The 27,093-nt window shown below is 43.9% G+C and overlaps 1 protein-coding gene across 1 annotated transcript in view; it reads right to left on the bottom strand.

Moving 5' to 3' along the window:
- The window catches only part of LOC126188341 (uncharacterized), a 161,316-nt gene extending 157,200 nt beyond the window's left edge, over positions 1-4,116 (bottom strand). Inside the window, exon 1 of the mRNA XM_049929939.1 lies at positions 4,030-4,116. The gene's annotated coding sequence lies outside the window, so the exon portion shown is untranslated. The remainder of the gene's footprint in view (positions 1-4,029) is intronic.
- Positions 4,117-27,093: the final 22,977 nt, after the last annotated feature.

The raw sequence follows: 27,093 nt of genomic DNA, 5'->3' as shown, positions 1-27,093 counted from the left end.
CCTTGCCTACTGGACTTGTCGGGTTGGACGTTTAGCTGGCTTTGCACCCAAGGATTATGTGCAGCCAACGGCTTTTGCAACCGAACACAATTTTCTACAGCCAGTTTCAACGGTTTATAGCGAGTTTTGCACCCTGATGCATCTGGGCTGCTCAAATAAACCTGAAACGAAACACGCCACTAGTTTTGGTCCTTCTCCATTTGCTCTGTCAACCCTATCTGGTACGGCTCTCATACCGACGGCAATATTTGAGTATTTTGTCAGATACCTGCTTTGTTGACGTGATTCTTGCAATGTATCTCAGTCTGGCATCTGTTTTTCCTGCGATTAGTTTCATGTGGTCGTTTAAATCGTTCTGTATGCACACTTCTAGACGTTTTATGGAAATAACTGTTTCCAGTAATTTTTCTGCTATTGCAATTGTGTGATTGGATTGAAGAGTTCCTAGATAACAGGACGCAGCATGTTATTCTCAATGGAGAGAAGTCTTCCGAAGTAAGAGTGATTTCAGGTGTGCCGCAGGGGAGTGTCATAGGACCGTTGCTATTCACAATATACATAAATGACCTGGTGGATGACATCGGAAGTTCACTGAGGCTTTTTGCAGATGATGCTGTGGTGTATCGACAGGTTGTAACAATGGAAAATTGTACTGAAATGCAGGAGGATCTGCAGTGAATTGACGCACGGTGCAGGGAATGGCAATTGAATCTCAATGTAGACAAGTGTAATGTGCTGCGAATACACAGAAAGATAGATCCTTTATCATTTAGCTACAAAATAGCAGGTCAGCAACTGGAAGCAGTTAATGCCATAAATTATCTGGGAGTACGCATTAGGAGTGATTTAAAATGGAATGATCATATAATGTTGATTGTCGGTAAAGCAGATGCCAGACTGAGATTCATTGGAAGAATCCTAAGGAAATGCAATCCGAAAACAAAGGAAGTAGGTTACAGTACGCTTGTTCGCCCACTGCTTGAATACTGCTCAGTAGTGTGGGATCCGTACCAGATAGGGTTGATACAAGACATAGAGAAGATCCAACGGAGAGCAGCGCGCTTCGTTACAGGATCATTTAGTAATCGCGAAAGCGTTACGGAGATGATAGATAAACTCCAGTGGAAGACTCTGCAGGAGAGACGCTCAGTAGCTCGGTACGGGCTTTTGTCAAAGTTTCGAGAACATATCTTCACCGAAGAGTCAAGCAGTATATTGCTCCCTCCTACTTATATCTCGCGAAGAGACCATGAGGATAAAATCAGAGAGATTAGAGCCCACACAGAGGCATACCGACAATCCTTCTTTCCACGAACAATACGAGACTGGAATAGAAGGGAGAACCGATAGAGGTACTGAAGGTACCCTCCGCCAAACATCGTCAGGTGGCTTGCGGAGTATGGATGTAGATGTGGATGTAGATGTAGATACGACAATGGATCTTTCTGTCTACGTATGGGCAATACGTTGCACTCGTTTATGTTGACAGCTAGCAGCAAGCGTCGAGGCTCTGCGAGTCTTCCTGCATATCGCTACAGTTTTCTAGCTTTCCGAATTCTCTGTGTACAACAGCATCGTTCACGGAAACTCTCGTGCAACTTGTGACGTTGTCCACGAGTTCACTTGCAATAGAGCTCTGTACAACCTAGTTGCAGAATTTACGCAGTAATGACCATGGTAAAAAATCCAGCTAATTTCTTAAAATCTGAACCATTCTAGAAAGAAAACGACTTTTATGCACCGATTCATGTCGCTTATTACACTGAAGTCTACCATTTCTAACCAGCAACGGAACAGCAACCGAAGGAGTTCCTGGGCACTTCTCGCCTCTCACCAAAACACGCGTAGTCCGTTTTGTCCGCGTTCTGGAATGCAAAAGCTATTCTTCTGATTATCTTTCTAACGGTAAAACAGTAACGGCCAAGCAGTACCCAAGCGCGCTGGACCAAATGGAAGCAAAAAATTACGTGAAGGATGGCCTTGACTGCAGAGGAGAAACACCATTTTTAACGGCCTAAGACAGCTATTCCTAAAAGAATTTCTGGAAGGGGAAAACATTGATTTTATGCGGGAATTAATGGGGCAAAAACTATTTCTCCGGTTTTGCACTCTATGAGTTCCTCAAATTTGCACGTCTGCAGGAATTTGTGGCCGGAAAACTTTCTCAAACGAAAGAAGAAGTAACGGCGACATAAGACGAGAATTTGCATTCTTTCCGGAATCACTTTTCAGGAGAAGATTTTACTCGGTGTGAAAAGTTGGACAATCTGCGGTTCCCTAAACGAAGAATAAATCAGAAAGGAATTGCACTTCTTCTCTGAACTCATAAGCAGTCAAAGAACTTCCCACAAAATCCCCGTACGGCATCAAATCTTTAGTCATCAATTTCATGGAGCTATTTCGCGTGTTCGGAAACTACTTCATTAGGTTTCACGTGCACTGATACCTGATAAAAATAGAAACTTTCGTCATTTATTAACGAATTACTGATGTTGAGAGAAATTAAAGACCTTCAGGGTTACAAATCTATAGGTTGATGTCTTTAGCTGCCTCTAAAGAAAAATGGGCTACGTTGGCGAACGAAAAGACTTTTTGACTTTTCTCAGAAAGCTCCCGATGAGCGTGCAGTTAGTGGATTATCCGTATATTGTTCAGCGATCTTTGGAAAAGTAAAAACCGTAGTCTGCAATATTATGTAATACTTAGAATGAACGTTTTCTGACGCTAGTGACTTAGCTGGAACCTCTGGAAGACGATGCGGGCTCCAGTCCACCGATATACGTCCCGGAACATTTTGTCATTGTTTCCCATTCCATCTTCTGGTAAATGAGGTGACCCTGTCCTAGTAACATGTTCGCAATACACTACCTGTCTATTCGCTTGTCCCTCCCTTTGCCTAAATGGTGAAAATTTCCAACTCGTTTAAACCGGATAGGAGAAAAAAAAAACAATGGTTTCGATTTTCTACTGGGACGGGTCCCTTCAGATATCTTGCTCCGTATTGATACGAAATGAAACCATATTGTTAAACACCGACTATATTCAAACCACTGACGGATCCCAAAAATACACAGTGTATTAATCGCAGTTTTGCAAGGAGTCTGTCAGTTTCCGGCCGGTAACAAGTCAGCAATGCAGGGGGTTTTCCGATGTGACACGTAGTGTGTATCGCAAACACAGTAATGAGAATTTTCAGGTAAAAATATGTGTTTCCGGATAATCAATATCCCTTGATTGTCTTGCTGTTTCGAGTCCCCGTTAATCCGGATAATTGGTTGCTAGCTATGTTTCAAATGGTTCAAATGGCTCTGAGCACTATGGGACTTAACTTCTGAGGTCATCAGTCCCCTAGAACTTAGAACTACTTGAACCTAACTAACCTAAAGACATCACACACATCCATGCGCGAGGCAGGATTCGAACCTGCGACCGTAGCGGTCGCGCGGTTCCAGACTGAAGCGCCTAGAACCGCTCGGCCACACTGGCCGGCCGGCTATGTTTCCAATTCAGATTTCTAGGTTTACATCACTGGTCAGCTGTTGGAGGGAACCTCTTATCTATATTAGCGAGATTCTGCCTTCTTTTGGCCGAGGACTGAGAGAGGGAAAATAGCTATTCATCTCTATGCACCATAAATTCTCTAATCTCGTTCTCATTGTCACCACAGGAAAAAGTAGTGGCCCGAAATTGTCTCCTAAGTCTTTAACATACGGAGAGAATCATAAGCTTCGATTAGAAGCCGTCCCCTTCTGATAATGTTTGTGGTGCTGCCAACATTTCTCGCAGAACATTTGTGACGAGTTAAGATTCTGAAAGAGACCGAAGATACAATCGACGACCATGCCCTACGCTGGCTGTGCGCTACAAATGTTGTTATCTCGCCAGTACTCATGATCCGAAGCGCAGCTTCAGTTTGTCACCAGCTCTCCAGCTGGCTTCTAAACGACCTCTCCTTGTGTACAGATTTACGTGCTCACATGTTGGGTACGAACCCCACTCACTCACCTGCTGGTAGGCACACTCACTCACCTTACTGTAGGGACTGCCGCGTCGGAGCTGCTCGGTCCCGTTGCCCGGACCGTCCTCTGGGTAGCTGTGGCTGGCCGGAAGCGCGCCGTAGGCTGGTGGAAGGTTCCGGGCGGACCGCTGTTTTCTCGCCGCGTTCCGCATCAGTGGAGGCGGCGGCGCGCCTGCGCACTGCAGCCACCCACTGGCCGAGCGAGCCACGGCCGGGCTCTGCGCGATCCTGCCCTCACGTAAACACGGGCTGCACGTACAGTGTGTGGACAACAGTCTACGACACTGGCCGCAAATCTGACTTGTAGCATAATCGTGGGCAGTATCTTGAAGGGAGAATGTAAGACGAACATCAACAAAAGCAAAATGAGGGAATGTAGTGGAAGTAAATCAGGTGATCGTGAACGAATTAGGCTAGGAAATGAGACGCCCAAAGTAGTACACGAGTTCCGCTATTTCGGAAGCAAAATAACTGGTGATCGTCGAAGTAGGGACACTGGCAATGGTAATGGCAATAAAAGCGTTTCTGCTGTTGTTGTTGTTGTTGTTGTTGTTGTTGTGGTCTTCAGTCCTGAGACTGGTTTGATGCAGATCTCCATGCTACTCTATCCTGTGCAAGCTTCTTCATCTCCCAGTACTTACTGCAGCCTACATCCTTCTGAATCTGCTTAGTGTATTCATCTCTTGGTCTCCCTCTACGATTTTTAACCTCCATGCTGCCCTCCAGTGCTAAATTTGTGATCCTTTGATGCCTCATAACGTGTCCTACCAACCGGTCCCTTCTTCTTGTCAAGCTGTACCAGAAACTCCTCCCCAATTCTATTCAATACCTTCTCATTGTTTATGTGATCTACCCATCTAATCTTCAGCATTCTTATGTAGCACCACATTTCGAAAGCTTCTATTCTCTTCTTGTCTAAACTATTTATCGTCCACGTTGACTTCCATACATGGCTACATTCCATACAAATACTTTCCGAAACGACTTCCTGACACTTAAATCTATACTCCACGTTAACAAATTTATCTTCTTCAGAAACGTTTTCCTTGCCATTGCCACTCTACATTTTATATCTTCTCTACTTCGACCATCATAAGTTATTTTGCTCCCCAAATAGCAAAACTCCTTTACTACTTTAAGTGTCTCATTTGCTAATGTAATTCCCGCAGCATCACCCGATTTAATTCGACTACATTCCATTATCCTCGTTTTGCTTTTGTTGATGTTCATCTTATATCCTCCTTTCGAGACACTGTCCATTCCGTTCAACTGATCTTCCAAGTCCTTTGCTGTCTCTGACAGAATTACAATGTCATCGGCGAACCTCAAACTTTGTATTTCTTCTCCATGTATTTTAATACCTACTCCCATTTCATGCCCCTCGACTCTTATAACTGCCATCTGGTTTCTGTACAAATTGTAAATAGCCTTTCGCTCCTTGTATTTTACTCCTGCCACCTTCAGAATTTGAAAGAGAGTATTCCAGTCAACTTTGTCAAAAGCTTTCTCTAAGTCTACAAATGCTAGAAACGTAGGCTAGAATTTCCTTAATCTTTCTTCTAAGATAAGTCGTAGGGTCAGTATTGCCTCACGTGTTCCAACATTTCTACGGAATCCAAACTGATCTTCCCCGAGGTCGGCTTCTACCAATTTTTCCATTCGTCTGTAAAGAATTCGCGTTAGTATTTCGCAGCTGTGACTTATTAAACTGATAGTTCGGTAATTTTCACATCTGTCAACACTTGCTTTCTTTGGGATTGGAATTATTATATTCTTCTTGAAGTCTGAGGGGATTTCGCCTGTCTCATACATCTTGCTCACCAGATGGTAGCGTTTCTGAAGAAGAGAAATTTACTATCGTGGAGTATAGATTTAAGTGTCAGGAAGTCTTTTCTGAAAATATTTGTATGGATTGTAGCCACGTATGGAAGTAAAACACGGCCGATAAACAGTTTAGTAAAAGAAGAGGATAGAAGCTTCTGAAATGTGGTGCTACAGAAGAATGCTGAAGATTAGATGGATAGATCACATAACTAATGAAAAGGTACTGAATAGAATCGGGGAGTAAAAAAAAAAAATCTTTGGTACAACCTGAATAGAAGAATCTGTTGGTAGGACACATTCTGAGGCATCGAGGGACCAACAATTTAGTACTGGAGAGAAGCGTCTGGGGTAAAAATCGTACAGGGGGGCCAGAAGATGAATACAGTAAGCAGATTCAGGAAAATGTAGGCTGCAGTATTTACTTGGAGATGAAGATGCACAGGACAGAGTAGCATGGAGAGCTGTATCACACCCGTGTTTGGGCTAAAGACCACAACCACAATAACAACAGTATACTCTTTGACCCATATCATATTGTGACGTGCGGTGACAGCGCTCTCACCCTTCGTAACCACATTTAAGGTGATCACCACAGGGTAAAAAGGGGGGAGATAATTTTAAAGTAAGTAAAACGCAAAATTTTGTAGTTTTTTATAGGAGCATACTTATGGGAGTAATTTTACATCTTTTTATTTATTATTATATATTTTATAATAACTGCAAAACAAATTACCAGCGAGCGTAACACGATCGTGTTCAAATGCAAAAGGTGGTGGTGGTGGTTAGTGTTTAACGTCCCGTCGACAACGAGGTCATTAGAGACGGAGCGCAAGCTCGGGTTACGGAAGGATTGGGAAGGAAATCGGCCGTGCCCTATCATAGGAACCATCCCGGCATTTGCCTGAAACGATTTAGGGAAATCACGGAAAACCTAAATCAGGATGGCCGGAGACGGGATTGAACCGTCGTCCTCCCGAATAAATGCAAAAGGAGTAATACCAAACGACATTCACAAAACTTTATCATTCCAGACTTTCACATACTTACAAAGACATTAAGAGAATTCGTTTTCTTGTATACTTTCAACGGCTTTACATTATTTAATGTTTCAAAAGAAATACTATATTTCTCATGTGGTAGTGAAGTGACGCAGTCCCTCCCGGCGGAGGTTCGAGTCCTCCCTCGGGCATGGCTGTGTGTGTTGTTCTTAGCGTAAGTTAGTTTAAGTTAGTTTCAGTAGTGTATCTAGGGACCGATGACATAAGTAATTTAGTCCCTTAGGAATTTACACACATTTGAACATTTTTTTGGTAGTGAAGCGAATACCTCATGCCTCTGTAGTATACAGAGAAGTTGCAGCATTAGAAAATTGTAGCGAAATGCAGGAAGATCTGCAGCGGATAGGCACTTGGTGCAGGGAGTGGCAACTGACCCTTAACATAGACAAATGTAATGTACTGAGAATACATAGAAAGAAGGATCCTTTATTGTATGATTATATGATAGCGGAACAAACACTGGTAGCAGTTACTTCTGTAAAATATCTGGGAGTATGCGTGCGGAACGATTTGAAGTGGAATGATCATATAAAATTAATTGTTGGTAAGGCGGGTACCAGGTTGAGATTCATTGGGAGAGTCCTTAGAAAATGTAGTCCATCAACAAAGGAGGTGGCTTACAAAACACTCGTTCGACCTATACTTGAGTATTGCTCATCAGTGTGGGATCCGTACCAGATCGGGTTGACGGAGGAGATAGAGAAGATCCAAACAAGAGCGGCACGTTTCGTCACAGGGTTATTTGGTAACCGTGATAGCGTTACGGAGATGTTTAACAAACTCAAGTGGCAGACTCTGCAAGAGAGGCGCTCTGCATCGCGGTGTAGCTTGCTCGCCAGGTTTCGAGAGGGTGCGTTTCTGGATGAGGTATCGAATATATTGCTTCCGCCTACTTATACCTCCTGAGGAGAACACGAATGTAAAATTAGAGAGATTAGAGCGCGCACAGAGGCTTTCAGACAGTCGTTCTTCCCGCGAACCATACGCGACTGGAACAGGAAAGGGAGGTAATGACAGTGGCACCTAAAGTGCCCTCCGCCACACACCGTTGGGTGGCTTGCGGAGTATAAATGTAGAATGTAGATGCAGAACAGTGGAATTTGACTTCGGGAGAGCAAAATAAGTTACAGTTACTCTTTGAAATTCTTCCGAGGTACTGGTACGAAATCTGAAAACGTATCACTCTTTTCAGGTCTTAAAAATGGCAGCGACGGTTGTAAAATATTACAGAAGTACCTTTTACTGCACTTTGAGGATGCAGCAATTCTTACTCCTAGTGTGTCTTACATCTACACCTACATGGATACGCTGCAAATGACACTTAAGTGCCTGGCATTGGGTTCATCGAACCACCTTCACAATTATTCTCAATTATTCCAGTCTCGAACAGCGTGCGGAAAAGAACGAAAATCTCTATCTTCCCCTGGGAGCTCTACTTTTCCGTAGTAAGATGATGGTTCCTTCCTATGTGGGTCGGAGTCAAATGGTTCAAATGGCTCTGAGCACTATGGGACTTGACATCTGAGGTCATCTGTCCCCTAGAACTTAGAACTACTTAAACCTAACTAACCTAAGGACAGCACACACATCCATGCGCGAGGCAGGATTCGAACCTGCGACCGTAGCGGTCGCGTGGTTCCAGACTGAAGCGCCTATATCCGCTCGGCCACACTGGCCGGCGGGTCGGAGTCAACAAAATATTTCCGCACTCTTGCTGCCGATTCTTCCCGATACAATATTTTATTGTTGTCTTTAGGGAAGCAGTGCATATTACATTACAGGGTGTTACAAAAAGGTACGGCCAAACTTTCAGGAAACATTCCTCACACACAAATAAAGAAAAGATGTTATGTGGACATGCGTCGGGAAACGCTTAATTTCCATGTTAGAGCTCATTTTAGTTTCGTCAATATGTACTGTATGTTCTTCCACCTACGCTCAATGGAGCACGTTATCATGATTTCATACGGGATACTCTACCTGTGCTGCTAGAACATGTGCCTTTACAAGTACGACACAACATGTGGTTCATGCACGATGGAGCTCCTGCACATTTCAGTCGAAGTGTTCGTACGCTTCTCAACAACAGATTCGGTGACCGATGGATTGGTAGAGGCGGACCAATTCCATGGCCTCCACGCTCTCCTGACCTCAAACCCCTTGACTTTCATTTATGTGGGCATTTGAAAGCTTTTGTCTATGCAACCCCGGTACCAAATGTAGAGACTCTTCGTGCTCGTATTGTGGACGGCTGTGACACAATACGCCATTCTCCAGGGCTGCATCAGCGCATCAGGGATTCCATGCGACGGAGGGTGGATGCATGTATCCTCGCTAACGGAGGGCATTTTGAACATTTCCTGTAACAAAGTGTTTAAAGTCACGCTGGTACGTTCTGTTGCTGTGTGTTTCCATTCCATGATTGATGTGATTTGAAGAGAATTAATAAAATGAGCTCTAACATGGAAAGTAAGCGTTTCCGGACACATGTCGACATAACATATTTTCTTTCTTTGTGTGTGAGGAATGTTTCCTGAAAGTTTGGCCCTACCTTTTTGTAACACCCTGTATATTAATCACATTAAATGGCAAAATAGCACACATAATGAAGAACAACACTAAGTTAGAGATTATAACAGGAACAGAGATCAAAACAGCTCTCTGTTTTACCAGGTACAAGTTAGCCACGACGAAATCAACATTCCCACTGTTGGCGTGACTCATTCGACCATAAATATAATAGACTGGCCCTGACGTCATTTTCGTGGCTCCAACATCTCTGGGCTAAAGTCACGTGAATGTTGGCAAAACATGGTTATTTCGTGTTGCACTTATAGCTGTACATTTCACGTGTAAGTTTTTCTATGGTAGTGCAGATGCGTTTATTGAAATCTGCTGAAGCGACTTTTATATGTTTTTTACACTTGAAATAGAGTATCACGTAAATTAAAATGTTGAAAGTGATGCCTGTAAAGTCAGACTAATATTACGTTTTGGAAAGTATCTGTGATAATTCGGTTACAGAAATAAGTATAACTGTTTCTCGTTCCTACTCATAGGTTCCCTAAGGATGAAAACCGAAGGCAGCTTTGGATACAGGCCCTGAAACGGAAAAACTCTAAGCCATCCACACATACGCGCCTTTTTGCATATACAAGTGAGATTATAATGAGGTAAGAGCACCTATAGTCGACAAATGAAGAGAATTTTTTTCTACCTTGTAGTACTATTAAATAAATGTAGGCTCCAAAATTATTTTCTGAAACTTCAAAGTCTCACCTTTCATCTAAAATATCATTTGTTTTTAAACTGATAGTTTTAACTTTTGTAAAAATAGTAGGAACTGAACCTTTGAAGTGCACCTAAAATTGATAATCTAAAATGGACCTGCTCCTAAAGTCGACAATTTTGGCACCTATAGTTGACATAATTCCCATATCCCATTTTCTTTTATAAGTGACTAGAGCTCAAAACGCGGCGAATCCAATGTTTAAAGTTTTGACACGAGCCCACTCTTTCTGTTCAAAAGAATTTTAACGACTTTTTACTTTAATTGATAGTTTATAGTAATTTCGTCCCTCAGCCCACCAGCGATGTATTTGTTGGATTTTGTAAATGGAACTGTCAACAAATCCAGGTCAAATGTAATTCTGACATAATTTTTCGCAAATAAAAAAGTAATTTTTGTTGGAAGCGTTTGGCAGTCAATTGAGAAATGTGGATAAAATACGATACAAACATAGGATGGCAGACTGCTGATTTGAAATCCCGCCACGTTTTGCCAACAGTCACGTGGTTTATGTTGGAGCCACACCAGCCCTAAAGCTCCTGCACAGCAAGGCCAGTCCACTAGTATCTATGGTCGAAGCGTGACACAGTCTGATATTTACGAACGTGTCACTTTCTTCCCCTTGCATGCAGCGCTGGCCCCATTTTACCCCTGTACATATGTATTAAGTCAGTAATTTTTTCTGTGACTAACTTGTTTCATCCCTCAACTATTTGTACACTGTAATACACAGTGCTGAAATTACATGAGTAGAGCATAAATATCTGTATATACACACCTTATTCCACTGAAGTTTTCAAATTTTAATAAAGTCTAAGCTCGATGGGACACGTGCAGCCCAAAAGTGAACATACCACACACATCTTCAGAGCCCATGAAGGTTGAAAACGTCTCTTTCATAAATAGGGGGTCTTTTTCTGTCATCTTTTTCTTCTGCATTTGTCCCACTTCAGCAATGGATCAACATAGTTGTCAACAGATTCGGCATGGATAATATAATGGCGACTGGAGGCCATTTTCACCACCTTGTTAGCCCCAGGTCAGAATATGTGTACTCACGTAAAAGTGAGCCAAAGTTTTCCAAATATTTGTAAATCGTGTAAATGACGTGGGACTTGGGTACCAGTCTGGTATTCATCTAGGGGTGAGTGGGAAACCACATAAAAATCACATCCAGCCTGGTTGGCACTCTGACCCTAGTCGTAATCCGCCTGGAGGATTCAATTCAGGGAAGACGCACCTTCCGATCCCGGATGTGGCGTTTTAATAAGCAGGAATCCGTCAATAGCCACCTTTATTATTAACAGAAGCGTATTTTAAGACCAAATGACTCTTAGCGGTTAAGTAATGTGGATAAGTAATATGTTACCCACTGAGAACAACCTTTATGACAGTGCATCTGCCATGTGGCTGATCCAATGAATAAATCTACTGGCAGAGTCTGTAACAGACGAGATTATCTGTAACACAGTCGAAGAGTGCACAGTTGTGATAGCACTTGCCAGTGTCCTGCAGTAAGGTCTGCACTGGACGTAAAATTGACTGCAAACCATTTTTGAATAAAGTTTTATAATTCATCTCTGCAACCAGTCATTCACTAAGCAATAGAATTCAAGATTATGATTTCAAATACCACTCGAACATCCTCATTCCAAAGGGTGGTTCTGAAGTCCGTTGAATCTGAAGTCCGTTCACAGATTTCAGAGGTTTCTTACTGAGTGCATTGGTCTAAGGTAGACGGTGGCTCCTAACAGAGTAATTGCGTTTGGTTTTAACTGTTCACCCTCATGTACACTCCTGGAAATTGAAATAAGAACACCGTGAATTCATTGTCCCAGGAAGGGGAAACTTTATTGACACATTCCTGGGGTCAGATACATCACATGATCACACTGACAGAACCACAGGCACATAGACACAGGCAACAGAGCATGCACAATGTCGGCACTAGTACAGTGTATATCCACCTTTCGCAGCAATGCAGGCTGCTATTCTCCCATGGAGACGATCGTAGAGATGCTGGATGTAGTCCTGTGGAATGGCTTGCCATACCATTTCCACCTGGCGCCTCAGTTGGACCAGCGTTCGTGCTGGACGTGCAGACCACGTGAGACGACGCTTCATCCAGTCCCAAACATGCTCAATGGGGGACAGATCCGCAGATCTTGCTGGCCAGGGTAGTTGACTTACACCTTCTAGAGCACGTTGGGTGGCACGGGATACATGCGGACGTGCATTGTCCTGTTGGAACAGCAAGTTCCCTTGCCGGTCTAGGAATGGTAGAACGATGGGTTCGATGACGGTTTGGATGTACCGTGCACCATTCAGTGTCCCCTCGACGATCACCAGTGGTGTACGGCCAGTGTAGGAGATCGCTCCCCACACCATGATGCCGGGTGTTGGCCCTGTGTGCCTCGGTCGTATGCAGTCCTGATTGTGGCGCTCACCTGCACGGCGCCAAACACGCATACGACCATCATTGGCACCAAGGCAGAAGCGACTCTCATCGCTGAAGACGACACGTCTCCATTCGTCCCTCCCTTCACGCCTGTCGCGACACCACTGGAGGCGGGCTGCACGATGTTGGGGCGTGAGCGGAAGACGGCCTAACGGTGTGCGGGACCGTAGCCCAGCTTCATGGAGACGGTTGCGAATGGTCCTCGTCGATACCCCAGGAGCAACAGTGTCCCTAATTTGCTGGGAAGTGGCGGTGCGGTCCCCTACGGCACTGCGTAGAATCCTACGGTCTTGGCGTGCATCCGTGCGTCGCTGCGGTCCGGTCCCAGGTCGACGGGCACGTGCACCTTCCGCCGACCACTGGCGACAACATCGATGTACTGTGGACACCTCACGCCCCACGTGTTGAGCAATTCGGTGGTACGTCCACCCGGCCTCCCGCATGCCCACTATACGCCCTCGCTCAAAGTCCGTCAACTGCACATACGGTTCACGTCCACGCTGTCGCGGCATGCTACCAGTGTTAAAGACTGCGATGGAGCTCCGTATGCCACGGCAAACTGGCTGACACTGACGGCGGCGGTGCACAAATGCTGCGCAGCTAGCGCCATTCGACGGCCAACACCGCGGTTCCTGGTGTGTCCGCTGTGCCGTGCGTGTGATCATTGCTTGTACAGCCCTCTCGCAGTGTCCGGAGCAAGTATGGTGGGTCTGACACACCGGTGTCAATGTGTTCTTTTTTCCATTTCCAGGAGTGTATCTGCACAACGGTGCAAATGTCGATGGCAGGCACTGTGTGTCTTGTTTAGAAACAAATTTGCTCCAATCAGTCATGCTACTTGCTGTTGACAACAGTACTGCTAACTCTACTCTTCGCCCTGAAGCTTACATTCAGTACTGTTCAGTTCTGAGTCGACTTTGTTTCTCCAGTAGTGTTGAATGTACATTCACAGTGATAAACAGCTGTATGGCTAGATTCACGAATGAAGAGTTGGCCAATATGCACCTCATGTGTAGGTTCATAGGTTCATTGGCTGTAATGGAAGACTGGCACAGTGGTATTACATTGCGCTGTTTCCGCAGCGACGGCAACCACATCACAGCACTTTCGCAACTGAGGGTTGTTGCATTACTTTGTCTGCTGTGATGTACATTGTGGTGACTGGATATCCAAGCTTTCACACTGTTAGTATTTTTACAGAGGCATAGGTAACTGCGGCAGAAAACCGAGTTAACAGTAATTATATTATTGTTCTGCAACGACCTCCCAAAGAGCAAAGCGCCCTTCTAGTGAAATACTCGGAAAACATCCCTGATTAACCACAGGAATTTTTTCAGTGGAATTAGGGTTTGCCATGTATATATATCTTTGCGGCTATAGCGGCCGTCGATCTGTCCGCGTTTTTCCGTTCTACCTATCTCTGGGACCACTGTTTTCTTTTTGTGCTAGCGAGTTTAGAAGGACTCAGTAATCCATTAACTCTCGAAAGCTATCATTTTCCAACACATCTCGAACCAAACCTCAATTACTTATCAGAATCTGCAACGCATGTTCGTATTGCTGATCTGTAATAACTTTAATTCCGTCATGTATGCTGCATAATTATGTTTTGCTGCTCTTCTTCATTTGATAATACGTTCGTCACACGCAAAACAGCCTGCACTCTCAATGGGATCACTATAGCGTTTAGATTTCGTACCAAACTTTGCTCATAACAGTATATTAATTATATTTAACTACTGTATCTGCTCATTTGTTATGAAACTTCACCAGTCGTTATTCCGTTCACTTTACCCATCCAATTACATTACAACATATTCACAAGCATGGGCTAGGCACAAGAAAAAGTTTGTGTTATATTCTTCCACAGAACCTCGATCACCATGACATTTTCCCTGACTTATTTCTCTGGTAAGGCCCGCATCTCAGCTTCGAGAAGTGCCCTCTGCCTGCTCGATGTATCACTATCATCTGTGGACCTGTCGCCATCTATCGCGAAGTCAACAATTTTCATTTTTCACCCTCTTGTGCAAGACATCTTTTTTACCAACCAATAAAAGTCCTTTAGCTACTGCCCTAAATACTTGCCTGCCAGGTAATTAATGAGGCTGATGGTTGGTCACACATATCACAAAAGAAAACGGAATCTAATTTCATTAAATGAAAAAGTAAATAGTTTTGGAGCACAATGGAGATATGTTAGTTGCCAAGGCGTACACAAGAATGTACCCAAAACAGGAGACTTTTTTTCCCTTCCTGTGAGGATTAATGCATTTTCGACTGTTTTGAGACTGTTACGCGACGAAGGCTACAGCACCAGACGTTACTGGCACTTGCGCTGAGTATAAATATCTTGGTAGCTAGAACATGCCGTGTCTCTTACCGCGTAAGATGCTTAACAGCGGAGCTTCCCGTCACAGTTTCTCATCCTTACCGGTATCTCTGTCGGCAAACCACACTTCCCGTTTTCCTTTTCCTGGCGTTGATTACCCAGTTACGAGACACGAGGAGTCATAACATCCATCAGTGGGTACTTCCTGTTAATACCTCATTCCAGATCAAAACTAATTATTTTTCTAACCAGAGACGCTATGTTGTATGAATGCTTTTAGTCAAAGACACAATAAAGTTATTGACTTGCAATTGGTGACGAACAGTGGAGGAATTGTTTTTACAATCCTACAATCTATTCAAGATTGACAGATGTGAAAATTACCGAACAATCAGTTTAATAAGCCACAGCTGCAAAATGCTAACACGAATACTTTGCAGACGAATGGAAAAACTAGTAGAAGCCGACCTCTGGGAAGATCAGTTTGGATTCCGTAGAAATACTGGAACACGTGAGGCAATACTGACCTTACGACTTATCTTAGAAGAAAGATTAAGAAAAGGCAAACCTACGTTTCTAGCATTTGTAGACTTAGAGAAAGCTTTTGACAATGTTGACTGGAATACTCTCTTTCAAATTCTAAAGCTGGCAGGGGTAAAATACAGGGAGCGAAAGGCTATTTACAATTTGTACAGAAACCAGATGGCAGTTATAAGAGTCGAGGGACATGAAAGGGAAGCAGTGGTTGGGAAGGGAGTAAGACAGGGTTGTAGCCTCTCCCCGATGTTAATCAATCTGTATATTGAGCAAGCAGTAAAGGAAACAAAAGAAAAATTCGGAGTAGGTATTAAAATCCATGGAGAAGAAATAAAAACCTTGAGGTTTGCCGATGACATTGTAATTCTGTCAGAGACAGCAAAGGACTTGGAAGAGCAGTTGAACGGAATGGATGGTGTCTTGAAGGGAGGATATAAGATGAACATCAACAAAAGCAAAACGAGGATAATGGAATGTAGTCGAATTAAGTCGGGTGATGTTGAGGGTATTAGATTAGGAAATGAGACACTTAAAGTAGTAAAGGAGTTTTGCTATTTGGGGAGCAAAATAACTGATGATGGTCGAAGTAGAGAGGATATAAAATTTAGACTGGCAATGGCAAGGAAAGCATTCCTGAAGAAGAGAAATTTGTTAACATCGAGTATAGATTTAAGTGTCAGGAAGTCATTTCTGAAAGTATTTGTATGGAGTGTAGCCATGTATGGAAGTGAAACCTGGACGGTAAATAGTTTGGACAAGAAGAGAGTAGAAGCTTTCGAAATGTGGTGCTACAGAAGAATGCTGAAGATTAGATGGGTAGATCACATAACTAATGAGGAAGTATTGAATAGGATTGGGGAGAAGAGAAGTTTGTGGCACAACTTGACCAGAAGAAGGGATCGGTTGATAGGACATGTTCTGAGGCATCAAGGGATCACCAATTTAGTATTGAAGGGCAGTGTGGAGGGTAAAAATCGTAGGGGGAGACCAAGAGATGAATACACTAAGCAGATTCAGAAGGATGTAGGTTGCAGTAGGTACTGGGAGATGAAGAAGCTTGCACAGGATAGAGTAGCATGGAGAGCTGCATCAAACCAGTCTCAGGACTGAAGACCACAACAACAACAACAGTGAGAGGTACCCTTCTGTAATTGGTGAAGGCGGCCACCATCTCTCGAGGAGTGGGAGCCAAGCTGACGATCTGCAGCGTCGTACCCAGGGTGGACCGGGGTCCTCTGGTTTGGAGTTGAGTGGAGAATCTAAACCAGAGGTTACGTCGACTCTGTGACGAAAATGGTTGCAGATTCCTCGACCTACGCTATGGGGTGGAAGGTTGTAGGACGCCCCTCGATAGATCAAGGGTGCACTACACACAGGAAGCAGCTACATGGGTAGTACAGTACTTGTGGTGAGCACATGGTTTTTTTATCGATTAGCTTCCTCCCGACGGGAAACAAACCGCTGGCCTGAAAAATTACCAGTTCATGACGCTGATGTGGGTATGGCAACTGTAAAAATTGTTAGTTCGCCTAAACAGGTCATTACAAGGGATTTAAATATGATTAATCTCGTGTTAGTATATTGCCGAAGTGTCAGTAGCAAGATTTACGAGCTACTCTCCGAAATAAACAGTAGCAATGCCAATATTGTATTAGGTACCGAAAGCTGATTGAAACCAGACATAAAAATCAGTGAAATTTTGAACTCTGATTGGAAAATGTTTAGGAAGGATAGGACTGATGCATTGCAATTAAAAGCTGTTTAAACGCAGTTGAGATCGATACTGGGTCGGACTGTGAAATAGTCTGGATAAAGCTGTCAATCAGACAAGGATTGACCATTATATTGGGATGTTTTATAGACCACCAGCATCGGCAACAATCGTAGCAGAACGTTTCAGGGAAAGTCTTGAGTACATATGAAGTAAATATCCAAATTATTCTTTAGTTATAGGTGGAGACTTCAATCTAGCAACCATTGACTGGAAAAATTACACGTTTATCATAGGGGGCAGAAGCAAAGATTCGTGTGAAGTTATTCTAGGAGCGCTCTCCACATACAACCTTGAGCAATTGGTTAGAAAACCAACTCGAGATGGGAACATATTGTATATCTTGGCGACAAACAGACCTGATCTTTTTGAGGAAGTTAATCTAGAAGAAGGTATTAGCGACCATAATGTCGTTGTGGCTTCTATGTCAGTGTAAGTCTAAACAAAACCAAAGAAATGGCATAGAGTTTTCTTGTTTGGGAAAGCAAATAGAAGTGTCATTAATGAATATCTTCATAGTCAGCTCCAAGCATTCACAGCGGAACACAAAGATATTGAGCGTTTTTGGTCGGAATTTAAAGGTATTGTCGACCATGTCCTAGAAAAGCATGTGCCTAGAAAAAGTATTGGGGAGGGAAAGGATCCACCTTGGTACAACAAACATAAGACGAAGTTGCTGAGAAAGCAGAGAATTTTGCACAGTCGTTTTAAACTTAATTACTGTCCTGCTGACAAACAGAAATTATGGGAAATGAAAGTAGCGGTTGGAAGGACCATGAGAGACTCTTATAACGAATATGAAAGCAATTTTTATCTGCAGATTCTAAAAGTAACCACAAAAAATTTTGTCGTACGTAAAATCTATGAGCGCTAAAAATAATTCAGTACCTTCTCTTGCTGACAGTACGGGTAATGTAACTGATGATGATAAACAGAAGGCCGAACTTCTAAACCTAGCCTTTCAAAAACTCGTTTACGATAGAGGACTGTAGCACCATTCGACCTTTCAGTTATCGAACAAACGAAAGGATGGCTGACATAGTGTTTAGTATATCTGGGATTGTAAAACAGTTAAGATCCTTAGATCCCAGGAAGGCATCTGGCCCAGATGGTATCTCCGTAAGATTTTATGTTGATTATGCTAAAAATATAACACCATTCTTATCTGTCATCTGTCAGAGATCATTGGAACAGCGGAAAGTTCCACGGGACTGGAAGAAGGCCCAGGTCATAGCAATCTATAAAAAGGGTAGAAAATCGGATGCACATAATTACCGGCCAATCTCACTGACATCGATTTGTTGTAGAAAGATGGAACATATTTTGTGTGCAGACATAATGACCTTTCTACACTCTGAGAAGCTCATCTGCAGAATCCAACACGGTTTTAAGAAACAGCGGTCATGCGAGACACAGCTGGCCCTCTTTGCGCATGATATACAACAGGCTATAGATACCGGCTCCCAGGTTGATGCCATATTTATCGGCTTACGAAAAACGTTCGACTTAGTTCTGCACAGTCGCTTGCTACAAAAAGTGCGCGCTTACGGTCTATCTGGATAGAAAGTTTTCTAACAGACAGGGAGCAGTATGTCGTCCTGAACGGGGTGACTTCAACAGAAACAAGCGTAACTTCAGGTGTGCCTCAAGGCAGCGTAATAGGTTCTCTAAAGTTGTGAACAAGTCAATGAGGATTTGCAGAAAATAAATGCGTAGTGTAACGACTGGCAGTTATCTCTCAATATTAGTAAATGTAGCCTACTGCTTATAACAAGGCGAAAATCCCCATTAATGGAAGAGTACAAAATAAATTCCCAGTCTTTGGAAGTGGTAATGTCCGTCAAGTATCTGGGTGTGACTATTCTAAATGATCTCAAATGGAATGATCAGACTACACAAGCAACGGGCAGGGCGAACTCTAGATTGCGGTTTATTGGTAGAATCATGAAGCGATGCAGTCATTCAACAAAGGAAATAGCTTACATTACGTTAGTTCGTCCAGTCTTTGAGTATTGTTCGTCCGTATGGGACCCTTACCAGTTGAGTCTGATTCAAGAGATTGAGAAGGCGCAAAGAAGAGAGGCAATATTCGTGACTGGTACATTTAGCCATCGCGAGAGCGTTACAAATCTCATAGAAAGTTTAAAGTGGGACACACTTGCAGATAGACGACGCGCTAAACAGAAGGGCCTGCTCACTAAATTCCGAAATCCGATCTTTACCGAGGATGTAGAGCATATATTATTACCACTAACTTTCAAATCGCGCAATGATCACCATTCAAAGATAAGGGAAGTTAGAGCTCGTACTGAGGCAGTCGTTTTTCCTTCGAGCGATCCGCGAGTGGAACAGAGGGGGGAAATATGACTTTGGCGTGAATTGTGCCCTCGACCACACACCGCTTGGTGGCTAGCGGAGTATGTATGTAGATATGTAGATGTAGACATATCACCTAGACGCTAAACTGTAAATTTCCTTCCGTTCTATACTGAGGAGTAGTGGGATACGGAGCAATAACAACAGTAACAAAAGGCCGATATAGCCCTCCAGAGATTTCTTTGTTACTCTTTTTATAATTGTGTTTATTTATTCGTGTTCTTTAACAAAATTGACAGTTTGCCTTTCAGGTTGTAACTCTGGCGTTGGCTGTTATTTGACTAAGGTGTTTCGTTACTCATGATAATTATAACACTAGCAAAACTGGTGGTTCGGCTTTCAATGTATCCTGGTCGATGAACCGCTGCATCAAATAGACATGTACCTGAGAGATGTGCATTGTCGTGTGGCTGTACCATGATAGTATGTTTTACCACTAACATTCTGAAACGTAGATATGAAACTCGCGTCACAGATTTCTTCTAGTTAATTTATGGAGTCTAGAGACATAGAAAAATAAACGAAACAAAAATAAAGAAACGCCGTGGCTCCTTGCACTGATTATTGATACTGAAAGTACTTTTATCTATTCGTAATAGAAAATGAACTTAAAAATGAATATATTTAGTGTGAGCATTATCAGAGCGTAGGTACAATAATGTATTATCAAATATGGAACTAATTTCAATGTAATTCAGTATTCTGGAATGATACTCGTGTGGTGAACAAAGGTCAATGCGAAAGATACTCGGAATGGAAACGGACATTTCTAGAGTGTGAATTTCAGAATTATATCATGAGATTATATGAGACTGTGTCCGGGGAGAATTCTACAATCAAAATCTTGTGGTTTTTGCCCTTTGTCACATCTGCAATCGAGTGAACTCATTGCAAATGCTAATATTGTCTTGTGAAACGTAGTCGGTGAGGGATAACATATTGTTGGTGTCATCTGCTTAGTACTTCGATAAAACGATATGCACAGAGTACTCGATAACGCCACAGCAAGGTACAAGTGTAACTCTACAAGCGGCTGAAGCGAAGGCAGATGATAGCCGAATGACATAGCGATCCCATTCCTTCAAGAACATAGAAAAAAATGTCGTTCCTCTCCTCGCAGCCTTCGGCAGCCACGGTCTGTACATTTTTGACGCAGACACTTTGCTTAGAGATTGTTTCCGCAGTGATTGGACGACACAGTGATACCCATTTGGACTTCTGATCATCTATGCTTGAGTCTGAACTGTCTCTAAAGTATTCGTGCGAGTCAACTACCCCAGCTGACTGCTCTCATTTTCACGGGAAAAGCAGCCGTCCTCCACTCGAAGATAAAGTGCTCTACCACGTACAGATAATTTAAGGGCTATGCAGCGCCCCTGATTGACGTCGATGATTTTTGAAAGACTGCCACAGTAACAACACACCCAATTTCTGTTTGTCAATAGGTTTGCGCTTTCACCAGGTAATGCTGCATCTGATAATACACTACTAACAGAAGGCAGCGCGTACCTCACTGGATGCATGGTTAAGTAAACTTGTCTCCGATACAGATATTGCTGCTGCATAGTGAAACGAGAATGAGAACGAACAACGCTGCCAAAATAGCAAAATGTAAGTGATTAATGTGATGAATCTTGTCTGGTCCATGCTTTCTCAAACTATTTGAAGTTTTAAAAGTACGTAATCACTGCAAAAGTATTTTGGAGTCAGGTAACGTTTGTGAAGTTTCTTCGCGTAACTAGTAATATCTTTGAAACTATTTCTTTTTCACTTTTTCTGTTACTTTATATCATCCTACGTTTCAAGTCACCGATGACCTGTTTTCAGTCCAATTCATGTGTAACTGCCAATGAAGATTTCATTTGCTATTCACATGAAGATTCATTTACATATTTCAAAATAAGAATCAGAAATAAATATATGTAGTGATTTTTGGTATCTGTACTTGCTAATACAAATACATCGTGTATTTGTGTAATCAATTAATGAAGAAGAAAGGAGTGAAATTATCGTGTAAAGGTTGATCGGTAACGACACTAAAGAATGTAAAGTTGAGGTCCTCTACATGAGTACTAAAAGCATTCCGTTAAATTTTGGTTATATGATAAATCATACAAACTTAAAGATTGACGATTCAGCTAAATACTTAGTGATTACATTTACGAACGACTTAAACTGGTTTCATGCCACAGAAAATGTTGTGGAAAAGGCTAACCAAAGACCGCTTTTAATTGGCTGAACACTACCGTGCTGTATTGGATGCTTTCCAGATTAGATTGATGGAATATATCGAAAAAGTTAAAGAAAAAGAAAAGGCAGCTCGTTTACTACTGTAGCGAAATAGGGGAGAGAGTGCCATGGATGTCATACGTGAGATTTTTTTTTTCCTTTATTGGATTTCAATTCCCCCCCTCCCCCCCCCCCCCAGAGTAGGGGCAAGCTGGCAGCAGGGTAATATGCTGCTCTACAGCCTACAGAAAAGTTAAGAAACATAATGAGAATATAAACAAACAAGAAAAACAGGAGATAAAACGGTGACATTGAAAGAAACTGTAAAACGGTGGAAAGTTGTGGAATTTAAAATACACTCCTGGAAATGGAAAAAAGAACACATTGACACCGGTGTGTCAGACTCACCATACTTGCTCCGGACACTGCGAGAGGGCTGTACAAGCAATGATCACACGCACGGCACAGTGGACACACCAGGAACCGCGATGTTGGCCGTCGAATGGCGCTAGCTGCGCAGCATTTGTACACCGCCGCCGTCAGTGTCAGCCAGTTTGCCGTGGCATACGGAGCTCCATCGCAGTCTTTAACACTGGTAGCATGCCGCGACAGCGTGGACGTGAACCGTATGTGCAGTTGACGGACTTTGAGCGAGGGCGTATAGTGGGCATGCGGGAGGCCGGGTGGACGTACCGCCGAATTGCTCAACACGTGGGGCGTGAGGTCTCCACAGTACATCGATGTTGTCGCCAGTGGTCGGCGGAAGGTGCACGTGCCCGTCGACCTGGGAGCGGACCGCAGCGACGCACGGATGCACGCCAAGACCGTAGGATCCTACGCAGTGCCGTAGGGGACCGCACCGCCACTTCCCAGCAAATTAGGGACACTGTTGCTCCTGGGGTATCGGCGAGGACCATTCGCAACCGTCTCCATGAAGCTGGGCTACGGTCCCGCACACCGTTAGGCCGTCTTCCGCTCACGCCCCAACATCGTGCAGCCCGTCTCCAGTGGTGTCGCGACAGGCGTGAAAGGAGGGACGAATGGAGAGTCGCTTCTGCCTTGGTGCCAATGATGGTCGTATGCGTGTTTGGCGCCATGCAGGTGAGCGCCACAATCAGGACTGCATACGACCGAGGCACACAGGGCCAACACCCGGCATCATGGTGTGGGGAGCGATCTCCTACACTGGCCGTACACCATTGTGATCGTCGAGGGGACACTGAATAGTTCACGGTACATCCAAACCGTCATCGAACCCATCGTTCTACCATTCCTAGACCGGCAAGGGAACTTGCTGTTCCAACAGGACAATGCACGTCCGCATGTATCCCGTGCCACCCAACGTGCTCTAGAAGGTGTAAGTCAACTACCCTGGCCAGCAAGATCTCCGGATCTGTCCCCCATTGAGCATGTTTGGGACTGGATGAAGCGTCGTCTCACGCGGTCTGCACGTCCAGCACGAACGCTGGTCCAACTGAGGCGCCAGGTGGAAATGGCATGGCAAGCCGTTCCACAGGACTACATCCAGCATCTCTACGATCGTCTCCATGGGAGAATAGCAGCCTGCATTGCTGCGAAAGGTGGATATACACTGTACTAGTGCCGACATTGTGCATTCTCTGTTGCCTGTGTCTATGTGCCTGTGGTTCTGTCAGTGTGATCATGTGATGTATCTGACCCCAGGAATGTGTCAATAAAGTTTCCCCTTCCTGGGACAATGAATTCACGGTGTTCTTATTTCAATTTCCAGGAGTGTATAAAAGCATTGCGGTGACGATGCAGATGAAGATACACATGAAGAAGATGGGCATAATTAAAAAACACGGCGGCAATCTGTTTCTGTTTGCACGAGATAAAAACAACTAGCGACAGTATGGTGGCTGTTCGAAACACTGGCAGGGGACCCACAACACTGAACACTCACTTAAACCAGCACTATACAGGTGACACAGCGGCAGATATGTGGTGTGGAGGACCCAGACCTATGGGGCTGGACAGACGCGAGAAGGAGTGGGGAAGGCAGTGGAGGGGAGTGCAAAAATGACTCAAGGGGAGAGAAGGGAGGCAGAGAGAGTGTAGGTGGGGGAAAAGCGGGACGGAATGGGAGGTTAGAGGGAACCCGGAGAAAGGATAGAGGAAGTAAGGGGGAGATGAAGATCAGAGTTGATAAGAGGGATCAATGGAGGGAGACAGGGCATCATCTGGGAGGAGGAGTCGACAGAAGCCACCTTGGGAAAGGAGATGAAGGGTGTAGAGGTGGAGGGTATGCGGGACACAATGGTGAAGGCACGGCAGCGGGTGCGGGTTGGAGAGGAGAGGAGCAGCCAGGGGATGAGGGGGATCAAGGCAGCGGGAGGTGTAGAGGATGCGGATATGTTCGAGGAAAAGGAGCAGATGGGGACAAGGAATCAGGTCATAGAGGATCCGTGTGGGGGACGGGAGGTGTATACGGAAGGCGAGGCAGAAGGCATGGCGCTCGAGGATCTGGAGGGACTTATAGAACTTGGGTGGGGGGCGGATATCCAGGCAGGACTGGCATAACAGAGGATGGGACGGATTAAGGATTTGTAGGTGTGGAGGATGGTAGAGGGGTTCAACCCCCATGTCCAGCCAGAAAAGAGTTTGAGGAGTCGGAGGCAGGCTTTGGATTGGATAGAGCAGAGATGAGGGATCCAGGTGAGGTGACGGTCAATGCTGAGTCCAAGGTAGGTGAGGGTGGGGGGAAAGGCGCACAGGAGGGGCGCAGATGGTAAGGGAGAAATCAAGGAGTCGGAAGGAGCGAGTGGTACGACCTACAATGATTGCCTGGGTCTTGGAAGGATTGATTTTCAGAAGCCACAGGTTACACCATGTGGCAAAAGGGTTAAGGTGATTCTGGAGAAGGATCATACGTGAGCTAAGGAGGCAACGATTAAGAGAAAGGTGTTTCTCGCTGCAGTGAAATACTTTCACGAAATTTCGACCACCAGCTTCCTCCTCCGAAAGCGAAAATATTTTTTTCACTCCCACTTACATAATTAAAGTTTCAGTTTCAAAACACTCTGGAAAGAGAACCAATGCTCAGAATGCACAGCATATTATTGACGTAGAGTGAAGCGTTACGGAACAAAAAAGTTTCTACGAAAATTTGACTAAGAGATGGCGGTGTTAGCGTCAGAATGTACAAACCACCAGACTCAGGGCACACGGCTGTTCCTCAGTTTACGTCCGAGAAGCCCGACATGACTGCCTCCATGAAGAATCCAGCGCTGCTGGTCAAACTCTTTCACAAGAACGGTGACTGTGTGCCAGTTACTCTGCAGCAGCTGCGGGCACTGAAGGGTATGAGGAGAGGCATTGATCCGATATCTGTGTAAGGGTCTGGAGAAAAAGATGACACAGTTTGAAACCCATTACAACGAAAAACCAGTCCAAGTTGCAAATATTTTACTTTTCATTCGATGACCAGTTTAGGGCAGAGTTATCTGTCTGCACTGTAAATGTACATTGCAAATTTTTGACGTCTTCGAAAATGCCATTATCGACTTTGTTATGTTGATCTGAAAATGTGTCTCGGCCCGAAACTAGACGTGGAATGAAAAATAAAATATTTGCAACCTAAACTGGTTTTTCGATCTATTGATTAACAGAACTTGCTAATCCAAGTTACTCCAGCATGCTGGAAGTTCGTAAGTAATTCGAAAAGACAGGCTCTTTTGAAGTACATTCTGGCAGAGAGAGAGAAAGCAGTTGATCCGAAGTCTGTCGAAGATGTGGTCCCAGCATTGCAGGAGGAGTCGAGTTGTGGTGTGCAAACATGTATTGCACGGGGAATTGCCTGATTGTTACACATCCCTGCGAGCACAGTGCGTAAAATCTGCACTGCTGTTCATACAAAGTCATCCATGTTCACAAGTTGTTTCCTGCTGACCTGCCAACAAGATAAAGGATCGCTCCGGAATTTCTTGCTCTCGTGGATGTGGGCAAAGAATGTCAATGGAGCATTTTGTGGACAAACGAGGTCCATTTCCATCTCCAAGAACATGTCAATAACGCAGAATTGAAGAATATGGGTAACGGAAAATCCGATACCACTTCATTTTGCAAAGGTAGACTGTGCGGTGCGGGTTAACAGCATCGTTTATTGTTGGACCGTATTTATTCAAGGAGATGAATCCTGCGGGTCCTGTTACCTGTACCGTTGCGAGGTGCCGGGGCTAGCAGTGTATTTAACATTAAATTCTTCTAGAATCTACATATGTAAATGATGCTCTAAGCCCCCCCCCTTTTCTAACTGCGACTTTTGCTGTTGCACAAGGATAAATAAAATACGCGAACTGACTCTAATCAACCCTGCCAGTGGAGTAGAAGAGAGTTTGGCACCTGCAATAATTTAATTTGATAGTTAAGTTAAATAAACGAAGGTTTCATTAACATAGTGAGGAATGATAGGGTTGCTCTACCGATTAACAGAATGAAAGTTCTGTCCAAAATAACAATATGATTTATTAAGACTAAACACAAAATAATAAACAAAAACACTTGAATTCTTTTACAATACATCAAATTGGCTCAAATTGGAGTCTCAAACAAACGCTGTGAATGTGAAGTTGTCCCTAAACTAGATTGTGAGGATTATGACGAAGTGGTATGTGCAGCCAATTCCTTGCAACTCAAATCTTAGAGAAAACACATGGCCAACCCAACATTAATTGCTGCTACCCAAGACAGAACAAAGTTAGAAAAAAGACGAACAGGCGTGCTCTGCTGAGCTCTGATTATCACCTAGGAAAATCCCTATCTGCCGGTGCTGCCGACATACATTACCAAACTGTCTTCTTGACTGCCAGGACACGATCTGGCGTACCGGAGCCTTTGGCTGGTTGCTTCGGCGTCCTCGACCGAAAGGCGAGAGCCGACTCCTCACAAGAGCACCCGTACAAAACCGAACACAAAATCGATTTTTCCCATGCGATGCGGTACGACCTTGCCGTGGTGGATGGGCTTACCTACCTAACAGTGCCACAACTGTTAACAGCCGAATTCGTGCAGGCAGGCACGTTGAACAATATGGATGATGTAATGTTTAACGCAACCACAGCCGTTATACTTTGATTCAGCTATGATTTGCAGCTGACCTCACTTATGTAAACACGTTTGCAACTCCATCTATTGGTAAAATTTTCGTTTTTATTTTTGTTATTTTTAGTTTTTTATTTATT

This window comes from Schistocerca cancellata, chromosome 5 (assembly GCF_023864275.1).
Source record: "Schistocerca cancellata isolate TAMUIC-IGC-003103 chromosome 5, iqSchCanc2.1, whole genome shotgun sequence".
Classification (NCBI taxonomy): domain Eukaryota; kingdom Metazoa; phylum Arthropoda; class Insecta; order Orthoptera; family Acrididae; genus Schistocerca; species Schistocerca cancellata.
Note: the sequence above shows the minus strand (reverse complement) of the source record. Positions and strands in the feature narration are given on the sequence as shown.